This window comes from Gadus morhua, chromosome 10 (assembly GCF_902167405.1).
Source record: "Gadus morhua chromosome 10, gadMor3.0, whole genome shotgun sequence".
Taxonomy (NCBI): Eukaryota; Metazoa; Chordata; class Actinopteri; order Gadiformes; family Gadidae; genus Gadus; species Gadus morhua.
The window spans coordinates 17,686,933-17,702,786 of record NC_044057.1 but is presented as its reverse complement, the minus strand read 5'-3'; the positions used below and the strand labels follow the sequence as shown (position 1 = coordinate 17,702,786).

The 15,854-nt window shown below is 45.8% G+C and overlaps 2 long non-coding RNA genes across 2 annotated transcripts; both read left to right on the top strand.

Moving 5' to 3' along the window:
- Positions 1-535: 535 nt before the first annotated feature.
- LOC115552387 (uncharacterized) lies at positions 536-3,221 on the top strand. The gene is made up of 3 exons (XR_003978311.1): positions 536-1,041; positions 2,565-2,680; positions 2,779-3,221. It is a non-coding gene; the product is annotated as an uncharacterized LOC115552387 (long non-coding RNA).
- A 10,887-nt stretch (positions 3,222-14,108) lies between these two features.
- Positions 14,109-15,328, top strand: LOC115552385 (uncharacterized). Its single transcript, XR_003978310.1, has 4 exons — positions 14,109-14,296; positions 14,424-14,467; positions 14,591-14,706; positions 14,805-15,328. It is a non-coding gene; the product is annotated as an uncharacterized LOC115552385 (long non-coding RNA).
- The last annotated feature ends 526 nt before the right edge of the window (positions 15,329-15,854 follow it).

Here is a 15,854-nt window from a genome sequence, read left to right as displayed (position 1 = left end):
TTTAGTTTTCATGGAAATGGCGCCTTCGTGTGTTTATTGATGACTGTCACAACAACGTCCAGTGGTTCCAAACGAATCAAACGTTGGTTTTGATCATCCACCCGATGAGTACAAGTTTTTTATTTGCCTATGTGATATCTAGCCACTTCTAGGTCGACAGCCCAAATGATTGAGTATTTGCATTACAAGGGAAATACGCCATGTAATGCAAATACGCCACTTGACGTCAGCGCTAAAAGCGTGGCCTACTGATTGACAGCCTTGTGCATGACATCATGACAGCCGATTGATAAACCCAACTGGCCGGTAAAGATTTTACGTGTAAGTTTCACATCATTTTGATGGGACAATTTCCTACTTTAGTTCAACCTTTTTTGACAGTTAATGGCATATTTGACAGTTAATTGACAAACAATTCAAGATTATAATGGCCTCATTTAACATGTTTTTTTAATCTGTTTATTGCCATTGACATATTATTGATTACAGAGGCCCTACAGCTGATTAAAGAGGGACTAGTATGACCCGAGGCATTGCGGTTGAACCAGTTTAGCCCTCTCGCGCCAATTGCATTGGAATCCTCGGTCGCAGTCAGCCACATGGTCCATCGAGGTGAGGTCCATCTTTCGACTAATTTCAATACAAATCCCAGCTCAAGCCGCACCCGATTTGCCTGACCAAATTGTTAAAGGTTATTCCCCCAGGGTCTTTGGTAGGCCTACAACAAAAGTGTAACAAGAGAGTATGGAAATGGAGGCCAATGAGTTTGCTACGATGTGCGATGACCTGAAACACATAGCAGCAACAGGTGCAGTGGCCACTCCCTCGGCCACGGCATCCAGGAAGAAAAGAGGAAAAACACATTGTTGTGTGATGAGGTGGAGTCAACTGAAACAAATAAAAGCTCACCTCACTCCTCCGTCGAAGCAACAACCTGTTCAACACGTAACACCACACAGATCCATTACCTTGTTGCGCCAAAGAGCAACAGCAGACAAGCCATGAACTTTCAGATCGCGCTAGGAGTTTTCTGCCTTATTGGTAAGTTCTGCCTACATGCTTTTAATGTTGGACAATGTTTACTATAAACCAGGCCCGGTTCCAGAACAGAATGCCTTGGGGTGCATCTGAGACCACAGGGGGTGCACCAGTAGCTACTATACTAAAACCAGCTACCCAGCTTCAGTTCAGACTTCGCTTTTTTACGCATAAGCCTTTCCTACCATAGACAAGCACTTCTGCGTAGTTCTACTGACATGTTGGGACAACAAACAATTACTGTGCTTAAAAGATGGCATCATATCATGTGTTGTGATGTGGAGAACATTTCAGCTGCAACATTAGCTTATTGATATCTTAGATAGCTTTGAATATGAGATAGGTTTTTGATATGTGTGATGTGTGAGGTGTAAAAAAGAACAGAATTCTACACAAAAAAAAAAACATGTGACTGCAATTCAAAAATAACGTTTATTTTTTTATAAATTGTGGCAGGATATTTGACATAACAAATAATTGTACATTGCCACTTAAAAATAAAACAGATTTTAGCTGAACAAGGAAAGAACACTTCAGACTTTGAACTTTGAACAAAAACTAATCAGTATAATACTCTTAAAGTTAACACGATTGTAAATAAATGCAATAAAAAGAAATATGGGTTCTTATGAACATAATACATTTAATACATGTATTGGATATCCAACGGATATCCAACGGATATATAACTGTTGCTGCCGAAGAAGTTCAACGTCACTACCGTGCGCACCATACATATGGGTGCGTGCATTTTGCACACGACGCCGGCATGACACACGATGCCGGCCGGCGGCCAATCACAGCAGCGCTGATATAGAGCGACAACATTGCAACCTCGAGTGTGATATTGCTTTATACAACATCGGACATACTAGTAAAATGTACTGTTAATAATAATAATTGACAATAGATTGTGATTTGTTTGTTTATTTAATCATATAAACGAATGAAATTGCTTCCGGCAGCAAAAATAGATCCCCACTGAGCGGACTCTTGCCAAGCAACATACAAACAAAACACCATACATAAATGCGGAGTGATTTTGTCAGTTTGGTGAACAGTCAGAGTGATGTTGGATGCTCATATCTCAACGCTATTTAATGGAATTTGTCACAAGTTTCATTACAATTTGTTTTGTGAGCAAGTATTTAATTATTTTTATCATATTTATAAAAAAATATATATTTTTTATTATTTTTATTTTTTCAATTGAGGGTGCAACAATTTTTTTTGGGGGTGCAATGCATGCTTATGCACCCCCGTAGAACCGGGCCTGCTATAAACTATATTTTGGTTCCAGATGTCATTGGAAACCATATACCAAACATGTAAATGTGTTCAAAATCGTTAATCATTTCACAGTTCTGGCACAAGGAATGACAACAACGGGTGCTCCTGAGGGGGTGAGATTCCTCCCATTTGTATGGGTTTATGCTTTCATCACTTGTATTGGTTTATCATTTCATTTGTTTTGATGTGTAGGCCTTGGTCTGATGCAAGTGAAATAAATCTGATTTTGTCTACAGGAAAAGCCTGCTTGTGAGAAATATGATTTGCCTGCATGTGAGAGAAGCTATGTGCCGGTGTGCGCAACTGACGGCCATACATACCCAAATGAGTGTGCGCTTTGTTATGCCATCAGGTAGGTTGAGCCTTGTCTTTTGTTACTGGTGGTTTTGTGAGGCCTCCTTGGGAATTTGGTGTTCGCTAAACTAATCTGTGTTTATTTTATTCCCACAGCACAAACGCCACCTCGGCTTTAATCCAAAGCAGAGGAGAATGTCCAAACTGAATGATAGTCCAATTATTTGGACCTGTGATGCTACTATATGGCGAGGGTTGATTTAATATACTCAATGATCATTTGTTGTGAGGGAAATGGTTTGCAGTGATTTAAATGGTTACTCAAGGTGATATTAACAATATCAACAAAATAATTGTTATGATTTTGTTTTTATGATTGATTGTGTTTCATTTGAATTCGTATTCAAATTAATTTTCATATGACATGTTTTTTTTATTGTGTTTCTTTTTCTCAATCGATGATTAAATGACTTCAACATAACAACAAGAAGATTAGAGCTTTGTACAACTGTCTTACCATGAGTAGATTGTCAATTACCCTGGTTTGTGGACATAGGCCTATTATTGATTAAAATAATATATAATTTATAATCAGTCAATATTGTTTGCTGTTGTTTCTATGTGGTCTTATCTAGGTATAAACCTTAAAACTGATTTAATGCAAGTTGCTGTACTAATTCATGGATAGGCAAACTGCTAAATAGGCGATCGATCAATCTTTCTAATCCCCATGTAGCCTATATAGCATCAAGAAATAACATGAAGTTAAGGGTTGCATTGAAGAAGCTTTTTCAGATTCTACATAATTATATATTGGCTAGACTAAGCCAAATCTTTAGGACTACTGCACAACTTCCGTGGAAAGAACGATAGTTATGTTATTATAACTCTAGTTCTATTTCATGTAGGCTACGCCGTCTAGGCTTCGCCTTATTGGCTTGTCCCGTGCGCGCGCCTGCGCGCGCTGAAAATTCAAACTATGCACCAATCAGCGTGGGAACCGCCCACATTCACACGGTATCGTGTCTATATAACGCGGTGTATACCGTCGCTCATCCTCCCTTTTCTTTCAGCACTTGTGCTTATCAGCGAGAAATTGAGAACTACTATTAAGAAGATGAGAACTTCAACACGGTTCTCCCAAGCCGGTGGCAGCGGCTCGGGCGAGGCCGCGGACAAACGGCCCTTTTCAGGGCCACCTGAGAGCGCTCCTAGAGCTAGGTCCTTTTCAGGACTCCTATGCGCCTCCTGTCCCGCCTCCCTGGCACCGGGTGACGGGCACTTGGCGTGCTTTTGGTGCCTCGGCGCCGACCACGCCACGGCTGCTATGGCGGCCCCCGTCTCCTGTGTCGCCTGCCGGGAGCTGCCTGAAGAGGGGATCCTCTCCAGGCATCTCTTCTTTTCCCCTGCGGTGGAAATGGCTGACGCCATCGACCTTTTCGGACCTGACGTCGACGATGGCATCATCGACGCCTCCATGGACGACGTCTTCGGCGACTCGGCGTCCGGTTTTTCCCGCTCTCGGGTTACAACCGCCACCGTCATACAACACGAGGATCCGCGCCGGATGACCGATCTCTTCCGGGAGATCATGGGTGAGGCGGCGGCCATCAAAGGGATTCCCATGCCGGCCCCGCCTCTCGCCCCCGTACCTGACGATATGCAGGGCGAGTGCACTGCTTTCGCACCCCAGCTTTTTCCCGGCGGGTTACCCAGTGCCCTTTGTTCCCGCCTTTGCAGCACTTGTTTATTGCTGAGGACCCGTCGACCCTGAAGGCTCCGGTAAGATCCTACACGGATTTCACCAACGTGGAGGGGTGGGCCGATACTCAGGCGAGGGGGATCCCTCGTCTGGAGCCTCCCCTGGCAGCGCTTCTCTGTCCGGGCGCCGGATGGCTCCTTAACGAAAAGCCGCTGCCCCCCGACCGCCTCCAGAAGCAGCCTCTCAATCCGCGGCGGCGGTCAACAACTTCGCCCTGCTCTCCTCTGCCATGGTCTCCTTGTCGGCTGACAGGGAGGCCTACGGCCCGGAGGAAGCCGCGAGATGGCTGGCGGTTTCCCGCTTTTCCAGCGCCATCCTCCAGTTATGCCAGCCGATAGCCGTTTCGGCCGGCCAGCATATGGCGTGGGCTACCATGATTCAAAGGGTCATATGGCTCTCCCACACTGCGGTGCCGGAACGAGAGCGGGCCAGCCTCGTCCAGGGTCCACTAGCGCCGGATGGCCTATTTGGTCCCAGGTTCTCCGAGGTGCTCGCGCACCAGCAGTCAGTCCGTGAGAATCGTTCCCGGTTCGGGACGATTCTCACGGGCTCCTCCCTCCAGCAGGCTGAGAGGAAGCGGGGTCTAGGCCGGTCCCAGCGTTCCATGGGGCCGCCTCCGACTCCAGCCCCGGTGCCGCAGCCGCAGCCGCCGCGCACGGGGAGAGCAGCAGCGCCACGGACCGGGAAGTTCCGGACGCTTGCTCCTACTTTTTCTTTCCCTATTAAAGAAAAGAGTAAAGACCGTTCGGCCGAACGGCAGTACATGGTACCTAAAGAGCGATATTCCCCAGGCCAAACGACCTAAGTCACCAGAGAGCACATTAAGACTCAAAAAGCCAAGGAAGTGTAAAACACAACAGCTTTATAAAAACTAATTCCTCCTAGATCAAGCAAGGCAATGATCAAGGGAGAAAAAAGTGAGTCTGTAAAGACTCCGGTTCTATTCCGTGCTTCATGGAACCCATGAAAAGGAAAAGAAAACCGGGGCAACACGGTTTCCATTAGGTCCGCTACCACCGGGGGCGGAGCTACGGAATTCGGCTCTCCAATAATCGGACTCTCTCGGCCGTTTCTTATTTGAAGAAAACGGCGGGAGTGTCTCACTGGTAAACAAAACCACCAGACAATTGGCGAGCCAATAGAAAACCCCCTAGCCTGTTTTTCATTTGAAAAAAGGTGGGAGAGTAAGAGACTGGTAATCAAGACCAACTCGCCAGCCGGCGAGAGGAAATCCAACCACGCCGCTTTAAAGAACATGTCTATATTCTTAAGCCGTAAAAGGGGTCCCGGACTCTAGCACAGAGTTGCCGAGTGAGCCCCTGGACATGTCTAACATGTAAAAACGGACAAAGGGGCCGGGGGAAGACCAAGACGCAGCCGCGCAGATGTCTTCCACCGAAACGCCCTTGAGTAGAGCCGTTGAAGCGGCCACGCTCCGTGTGGAGTGAGCTTTAACGCCCAACGGTGGCGCCAAGCCCTGCCGAGAGTAGGCTAGGCAAACACCCTCACATACCCAGCGAGAAAACCGCTGCTTAGAGAGAGCGCGGCCCCTGCTAGCGTCGCTATAACATACAAACAACTGTGGAGCGGAACGCTGCCGAGCGATTCACGTACATAGCCAACGCCCGAACCGGGCACAGGAGATGTAACCCCGCCACCGCCTCACTAGAATGAGGCGGGGGGTGAAAAGCCTTAAGCACAATATCCCTCGACCGAAAATAACTATTAATGTTCTTCGGGAGGAACGCAGGATTAGGTCTGAGCAACGCGAAGGAGCTGTCCTCGTTTAGCAACAAGCAACTCGGGCTGACAGACAGAGCGGTTAGCTCACCGGCCCGCTTGGCAGAAACCAAGGCCAACAAGAGCGCCGTCTTAAATGACAGGGCATCCAAAGGGGCCTGGGAGAGACGCTCGAAAGGATCCCTGGACAATCCGCGCAACACGGTGGGGAGATCCCAGCGTGGTGTAAGCACGCGTGAAACAGGCCTAACCCGTCTAGCCCCACGCAAGAATCTCTTGACCAGTGGATGGCTGAAGATCGGTCCACCATCACAGCCTGCATGGCCAGCCGAAACGGCTGCCGCATAGACCTTGATAGTGGAGAAGGCCAAACCTTTTTCCAATAAGTTTTGCAGAAACGAAAGCACGCTTCCCACCTCGCATTGAGATGGGACAGCGTGGTTCGTCTCACACCAATTAGAGAAGGCGCACCACTTCGCCGCATAGAGGGAAGAAGTAGAAGGCGCACGAGCACTCCGAATAGTGTTGATAACCGTCTCAGGCAAACCTTTGCCCTGCAGGATCAACCTCTCAGGAGCCAAACCAACAGCCGTCCCGAGACATCGGGCGGGTGGTGCACCGTCCCGTGGGCCTGTGAAAGCGCATCCGGCCTGAATGGTACTGGCCAAGGCGCCGACCGCGAGAGCGCGGCCAGCTCTGGAAGCCACAGAGCTGAACGGTTCTCCGGGGCCACTAATATCAGGGACAGTCTCTCCTGTCTGACCCGTTCCAGAAGAGGAAGGATCAGCTGGAGCGGGGGAAACGCATACAAGAGAGCCCGCGGCCAAGGTGTGTGTGCCAACGCATCTACCCCCAACGGGGGAAGATCCCGAGGGCTGAGGGAGAACCACCACCTGCAGTGCGTGTTCTCCCGGGACGCGAAGAGGTCCACCTGCGCTGTCCCGAACCTCTGCCAGATCAGTCTGACAATGTCGGGATGTAACCGCCACTCGTCTCGGCGGGGACCGCCTCGAGACATGAGGTCCGCCCCAAAGTTCTGGGCGCCCGCGATATGCAGGGCTCTCAGACTGCGGAGATACTGATGAGCCCAAAGCCAGAGCTCGACCGCCTTTCGGTGGAGAGCAGGGGAGCGGACTCCCCCCTGTCTGTTGATGTACGCCGCCGCCGACACGCTGTCTGTCCTGATCAGAACGTGGCGGCCGCGCACCAGGTGAAAGAAATGCAGCAGCACTTTCCTCACAGCGTCGAGCTCCAACACATTTATGTGTGCTGTAGGGGGCGTGCGCCACTCGTCTCCGACACGACGCTGAAGTTGGCATCCGATTCGCAGCATCCGATTCGGCTTGAAAACCACTTAGAATCTTCAAATCGGTCCTGATTGAAAACCACTACACCTAGACTCTTCAAATCTGGACTACATTATCACAGTGAGGCTATACATTATGTAAAACATAGTTTCAGATTTGTGAAACCTTTACCCTATTTGTGAAAATGCAATACAGGCCTATTTGAATGCTTTTTAGGGGTCCAGACCGCATTGCATTTTCACAAATAGGGTAAATGTTTCACAAATCTGAAACTATGTTTTACATAATGTATAGCTTCACTGTGATAATTTAGTCTAGATTTGAAGAGTCTAGGTTTAGTGGTTTTCAATCAGGATCAGTTCTAATGCAGTCTGGACCCATAAAAAGCATTAAAATGAGCCTGTATTGCATTTTCACAAATAGAAAAAAGGTTTCACAAATCTGTAACTATGTTTATTATAATGTATAGCCTCACTGTGATAATTTAGTCCATTTGAAGAGTCTAGGACCAGCTGCTGAATCGGATGCTGCGAATCGGATGCCAACTTCAGCGTCGTGTCTCCGACCGAGTGAGAGAGGCACGTTCCTCCCCAACCCGTCAACGAGGCGTCCGTGAAGACCACAACGTAGGACGCCACCCTGCCCAGTGGAACACCCTTGAGAAGGGCGGAGGGTCCTTTCCAATATTCCAGGTCTGGCGACACCGAACGGGGGACGAGGAGCACCCTGAGCTTGTGTCGCCTGGGGTCCAACCGTTGGCGAGCAAACCACCGCTGGAGTCTGCGCATAAAAAGCAGACCCAGGGGGACCACGGGGTGGGCAGCTGCCATCAGCCCCAACAGGCGCATGGTGGACAGTGCGGTCACGTTTCTGCGAACGTGAAAACGGGAGAGCGCCGACAGGATGGCGTCTCGCCGAGGAGGCGAAAGCATCGCAGTCATGGTGGCTGAGTCTAGGCAAAGCCCCAAGTAGACTGTCTGCCGGCTGGGGAGCGGGGAGCTCTTCTCCCAGTTGATGGCAAAACCCAGGAAGGAGAGATGGTTTATCACCAACATGGTGTCCCTTCTCGCGGTCTCTGAGTTGCTCAGAATAAGCAGATCGTCTAGGTAGAAGAGAATCCTCTTTCCCTGACGTCTGAGCGGTGTGTTATTCCGAGACCGGTACAAGCGGCCGTATCCACGGGCTCGTGCAACGAGTCTCTGATCCGTCCACGAGGCTCCAAGGGACGCCGCTTCTTAGAAGCAGGTGAACCAGAGGCCATGTGAACACGCCGTCCGACCGCCACCCTACAGCCACCGGGCTGAGAGGGGGAAAGAGGCAACATGATGGAGCGCACCACAAGCGTAGGACGCAGGTGGCCTGGGGAATATCGCTCTTTAGGTACCATGTACTGCCGTTCGGCCGAACGGTCTTTACTCTTTTGTTTAATAGGGAAAGAAAAAGGAGCAAGCGTCCGGTCCGGGGAAGAGAGAGAGAGAGAGAGAGAGAGAGAAAAAATAGAAAAACCTGTGTGTGTGTGTGTGTGTGTGTGTGTGTGTGTGTGTGTGTGTGTGTGTGTGTGTGTGTGTGTGTGTGTGTGTGTGTGTGTGTGCGTGTGTGCGTGTGTGCGTGCGTGTGTGTGTGTGTGTTTTGTGTGTGTGTGGATGGTTCAGGGTGGGGGCAGGGGGGGTGATAAAGAGAGCTTACTCGTTAAAACACAGCTTAAATGTAGTGTAGCAGAAAGAGCCCAGGAAGCCTAGGAATGGATGGATGATAATATGGATGGATGGATGAATGTGTGGATGGATGGATGGCAGGATGGTTGGATGGATGAATATGTGGATGGATGGATTGATGGATGGATGAATATTGTAACGGATGATTGTGTGGATGGATGAATACGGGAATGGATAGATGAATATGGGGATGGATGGATGAATATGGGGATGGATGGATGAATATGGGGATGGGTGAATGGATGAATAGGTGGATGGATGGATGGCTGGATCAGGAAATCTATCATTGTTTAAGACCTACATTATGTTTTATAATGCGTTACATAATGAATAATATGCTACTTAATCCAGTGAAGAGATCCATTGCTGAAGGTCTCAGCAGCGGATCACATGCACGTACATATAATACCACTTCTGTAATTTGAGAATTACCCAACATCTCATTCATTGAGTCATTTAGATGGAGTCTTCCTGGGGGCCATTAGGTAACACTGCGAGTGTGTCCCACCAGGGATTGAGGGGGGGTGGGTGGCGGGATGGGTGTCCTTAACCCGGGTGGGGGTGCACAATTGTACAATTAAACATTATTCATAGCGATCTAAGAAATACAATGAATAGCGTGTTTCAAACAGAGGACAGATTGTGAAAGAAGATGTAACATCACACAGTCTGTGAGTACACACGTCAAGCTACTTGGAGGACTGAACCATGAGGCCGCTGTTGGACAGGAAGGAACTAGCGCTGGTTTGATTTGGAAGGAGCATATTGATATAATGCCTTTGGCCATTGCTACAGTTATAGGCACATGATTGCTTTTGAAGTTATTTCATCTATATTTTCCATAAGCCCTTAAGTATTTAATACAGAGGCCTTATGCATGAAGCATGACGGAAATCAAAAAGCACAAAAACGCTCATTATTGCAGACATGTAATTTCCTTATGTAACAGCCTAATACACTTGCTCTCATTAGGATCTATGGAGGATCCTACATTGATTAAGAGCTTTCACCCCAGATAATTTAAACATGCATCACAGGAAATTGTGCTTTCTATTTTGAGATCATCTGAGAAATCGGAATAACATCCGAGATCTAAGCGTCTGAGACTCGGGTCTTGAGTCGGTGTGAGAGCTGATGGCAACAGAGCCGTAAACCCAACATGAAATCTGTAGAACCAATTGCAAAGCCGCACACCGCTCCATGGTGAATATGATTTAGCAAACATAGTTAGTTAGGAAACTTTCCAACTGACCTGCATTCCTCAGTTTTTTGTTTCTAAACATGGAAAGAATTACAAGGACATTGCCAACGATGTCCACCACTGCCTCTCTGCTTTAATCAAAAGCAGAGAGGCATGATAAGGGTGAAAATGAATATCCCATGATGTAGGCTGCTACTCCTACTGGGTCTATGTCATGATGTTTAAATTAAACATTCATTTAAACTTTGATTTTGGTTCCTAATTTTTGTTGACTGGACATTTGTTCTTCTATTTTCTTAATCCCTTTTCAATTAAACTGGTTTTCACTTTTTATTTAATATATATATATATATATATATATATATATATATATATATATATATATATATATAGGCCTAGGCCTATTTGACATTAAAATACAATTTCCCAAAAAACTGCACAAGAAAATACCTCTTTGGTCAAGTATGGAAGAAAGGGTGGGATATCTGAGTTCTGTGAAAAATCAAGCCCAAAAACATGGAATGAGGCCGAACCGGTCACACGCATGCGTGTGAGCGTTTAGATAGTTTGTTGTGAAACACCTCAGTCTATGGTATTTAGAAAAACCTGTTTTACTGTTCCAGATCGGATGACCTTTACATATCTGGCCAAACGAATGGCGTAGGCCTAATGCGTCACTCAACTCATGGATAGAATAACTCATCCCAAACAATACAATTATCGGAAACTACTCTTGTTTGCTCCATCTTCTTCAAATGATGTGCGGACAGAAATCAATACACTACTCCGTTGAGTTTTATTTTAAGCTCATTGCTGTCATTTTCTATTCCATTTGAATTATTTACCCAATAGTAGGTTTGCCTACTTTTAAATCAACCTACTCTATATTCTCATCTCCTGAATCATTTATAAATGGCGAAAGATCCACGGCAATTGTACACAGACAAGCGTGGTAGAATGGAACGAGAGCCTGACAACTAGACACCCTTCACAGAATACAACGCAAACATGAAGAAGTTCAACCAGTGGCAAAAACAAACGGCCCACCAGTCCATATGGGAATACATGGGAGTTTCTAATTGTATACATGATCTTCCTCTCTTTCTTCACAACCTCTCTACGGGAATACACCGTGGGCAGAGTAGCACATGAACACATTGTCTAACCTAGGGCCGTTCACACTGCAGCTCCTGATAGGGGAGCTCGGGGAGGAGGAGGACGAGCAGGATGGAGGGAGGCCAGGGGTTTATGGATGAAGACAGAGGGCCGCCGTTTGGGGAAGGTGGCCTTGGGGAGCAGGCCTGCCACTGTTTGTAAGGGCTTCAGACTGGCTTCTTGAAGGCTGTTTCACCGCTGCTTCAGGGCCAGTCTGAAGCAGTGAAACACGAACACGCACACGCACACACACACACATAGGAACTGAGAGAGGGAGAGAGAGAGAGAGAGAGAGAGAGAGAGAGAGAGAGAGAGAGAGAGAGAGAGAGAGAGAGAGAGAGAGAGAGAGAGAGAGAGAGAGAGAGAGAGAGAGAGAGAGAGAGAGATTGTGCTTATGATGTGTAAATTGTGTTGAGCATAATGAATGCTGAGGATAAGAATTAAATCTAATAATCACATAATCATAATCACCAATAATCACCAATCATCAATAATCACCTCAAGCTGGTGTGTGGTGAGCGTTCTGGCGCCGATTGGCTGCCGTGCATCACCCAAATGGGTGCTACATACTGGTGGTGGTTAGTGAGGTCCCCCCCCCCCCCCCCTTCACTGTAGGCGTCTTTGAGTGTCTAGAAAAGCGCTAAATAAATTCAATGAATTATTATTATTATAAATGTGTCCATGTTTTGGTCTTATTTTTAGTTTTCCTCATGCATCATTGCAACTATAATTTATGCTTTAATTTCAAAAGTGTTCGTCCAAACCTTCCAAATGCACCTTGTTAAACATAGAAAACTAATCGGTTTTTTCATGCATCATAGGCATTAATACTGTCTTAAAGTTAGGAAACTTTCCAACTGACCTGCATTCCTCAGTTTTTTGTTTCTAAACACGGAAAGAATTACAAGGACATTGCCAACGATGTCCACCACTATAGTCAAGATCAGCACGCTGGCCAGCGCAGTGGACAACCCAGCGGGAGACTTCTGTGCCGGGTCGCTGTCATTGTGGGACAGGCAATTGATCGAACTCATATTCGCTTGTATATCCATATCATTCCAGATCCGACGTCCATTGACAAGACTTTCTGTTAATTAAAGAACTTCACAAATCAAAGGATGGAACAAAAAAAGAAAGAAATAGCGAAACAATCTTCCGTCGGGCGCTGGTTCGACGCACAGTCCCCAGCCATGGTCCCTTACAGAGAGTATGGATTCTTCACAACAAGAAGTTGACCACGAGCGATTCCTAACCGTCCATCGTCTTGCCCCTCGTGAAAGACAGAAGGACTTCTGCAAGGCGATCCATTCAACCAAATAACGCTCCAGCAACGGCGCGAAATTCTCTCTGTGCGTAAAGGAATCACCGAGAACCCTTTGCGTGGATCCGCAAGCGCGGGGGGTATGAGGAGGAAGGTTTAGGATTCATTAATATAATTAAATCAATTTGTAGATATTGTTGTCTATTCTGTTCGTGATATAGGTGCACTGCTGCATGGCTGACAAGTCCCATTCTGGCACGTCAAGATAGCGCACGGGGGCACCGTTAAAATATCTCATCGTAAACCACACGGCCAGACTCATTTCCCTGCACACCTGCTACACCTTCACACTTTCCACAGCTTCATTACAAGCCTGGCTAATCCGAGCAGATAAGCGGTAGATTGACTCGTTATTATGGTATCTTTGTCTGGACATAATGGAATTTGTTTTAACAATGGGAATACTGTCATTGTCAACTTGTCTTGCTTCTTAAGTTTTAGTTTTCATGGAAATGGCGCCTTCGTGTGTTTATTGATGACTGTCACAACAACGTCCAGTGGTTCCAAACGAATCAAACGTTGGTTTTGATCATCCACCCGATGAGAACAAGTTTGTTATTTGCCTATGTGATATCTAGCCACTTCTAGGTCGACAGCCCAAATGATTGAGTATTTGCATTACAAGGGAAATACGCCACTTGACGTCAGCGCTAAAAGCGTAGGCTACTGATTGACAGCCTTGTGCATGACATCATGACAGCTGATTGATAAACCCAACTGGCCGGTAAAGATTTTACGTGTAAGTTTCACATCATTTTGATAGGACAATTTCCTACTTTAGTTCAACCCTTTTTTGACAGTTAATGGCATATTTGACAGTTAATTGACAAACAATACAAGTTTATAATGGCCTCATTTCACATGTTTTTTTAATCTGTTTATTGCCATTGACATATTATTGATTACAGTTCCTCCTACAGCTGATTAAAGAGGGACTAGTATGACCCGAGGCATTGCGGTTGAACCAGTTTAGCCCTCTCGCGTCCATTTGCATTGGAATCCTCGGTCGCAGTCAGCCACATTGGTCCATCGAGGTGAGGTCCATCTTCGAGGTGAGGTCCATCTTTCGACTAATTTCAATACAAATCCCAGCTCAAGCCGCACCCGATTTGCCTGACCAAATTGTTAAAGGTTATTCCCCCAGGCTCTTTGGTACAACAAAAGTGTAACAAGAGAGTATGGAAATGGAGGCCAATGTTTGCTACGATGTGCGATGACCTGAAACACATCGCAGCAACAGGTGCAGTGGCCACTCCCTCGGCCACGGCATCCAGGAAGAAAAGAGGAAAAACACATTGTTGTGTGATGAGCTGGAGTCAACTGAAACAAATAAAAGCTCACCTCACTCCTCCGTCGAAGCAACAACCTGTTCAACACACAACACCACACAGATCCATTACCTTGTTGCGCCAAAGAGCAACAGCAGATAAGCCATGAACTTTCAGATCGCGCTAGGAGTTTTCTGCCTTATTGGTAAGTTCTGCCTACATGCTTTTAATGTTGGACAATGTTTACTATAAACTATATTTTGGTTCCAGAAGTCATTGGAAACCATATACCAAACATGTAAATGTGTTCAAAATCGTTAATCATTTCACAGTTCTGGCACAAGGAATGACAACAACCATGGGTGCTCCTGAGGGGGTGAGATTCCTCCCATTTGTATGGGTTTATGCTTTCATCACTTGTATTGGTTTATCCTTTCATTTGTTTTGATGTGTAGGCCTTGGTCTGATGCAAGTGAAATAAATCTGATTTTGTCTACAGGAAAAGCCTGCTTGTGAGAAATATCATTTGCCTGCATGTGAGAGAAGCTATGTGCCGGTGTGCGCAACTGACGGCCATACATACCCAAATGAGTGTGCGCTTTGTTATGCCATCAGGTAGGTTAAGCCTTGTCTTTTGTTACTGGTGGTTTTGTGAGGCCTCCTTGGGAATTTGGTGTTCGCTAAACAAATCTGTGTTTATTCTATTCCCACAGCACAGGGGACACCTCGGCTTTAATCCAAAACAGAGGAGAATGTCCAAACTGAATGATAGTCCAATTATTTGGACTATCATTCAGTTTGGACCTGTGATGCTACTATATAGCGAGGGTTGATTTAATATACTCAATGATCATTTGTTGTGAGGGAAAGGGTTTGCAGTGATTTAAATGGTTACTCAAGGTGATATTAACAATATCAACAAAATAATTGTTATGATTTTGTTTTTATGATTGATTGTGTTTCATTTGAATTCGTATTCAAATTAATTTTCATATGACATGTTTTTCTTATTGTGTTTCTTTTTCTCAATCGATGATTAAATGACTTCAACATAACAACAAGAAGATTAGAGCTTTGTACAACTGTCTTACCTAACATGAGTAGATTGTCAATTACCCTGGTTTATGGACATAGGCCTATTATTGATTAAAATGATATATAATTTATAATCAGGCAATATTGTTTGCTGTTGTTTCTATGTTGTCTTATCTAGGTATAAACCTTAAAACTAATTTAATGCAAGTTGCTGTATTATTTCATGGATAGGCAAACTGCTAAATAGGCGATCGATCAATCTTTCTAATCCCCATGTAGCCTATATAGCATCAAGAAATAACATGAAGTTAAGGGTTGCATTGAAGAAGTTTTTTCAGAAGATTCTATATAATTATATATTGGCTAGACTAAGCCAAATCTTTAGGACTACTGCACAACTTCCGTGGAAAGAACCTGGATTGATGCTCTCAAGATCCAGGCGGAGAGGATCATGAATGTAGGGCAATTTCCGGTTTGTACGCCTGTTTAGTCCCGGATCGAGTAGTAGAAGAAGAATAAGTATCACAACGACGACAACAACAACCACAACAACAACAACAAGGTGGATCATTATTGAGTTTAACGAAAAAATGGACAGAGTAATATCCGTGGAATAGCAACAGAAACCGACATCCATCTATTGAAAGTCTTCTTCTTCTTCTTCTTCTTCTTCTTTCGAGTTTATTTGGCGGATGGCAAACCAATATGGTGCATTACCGCCACCTACT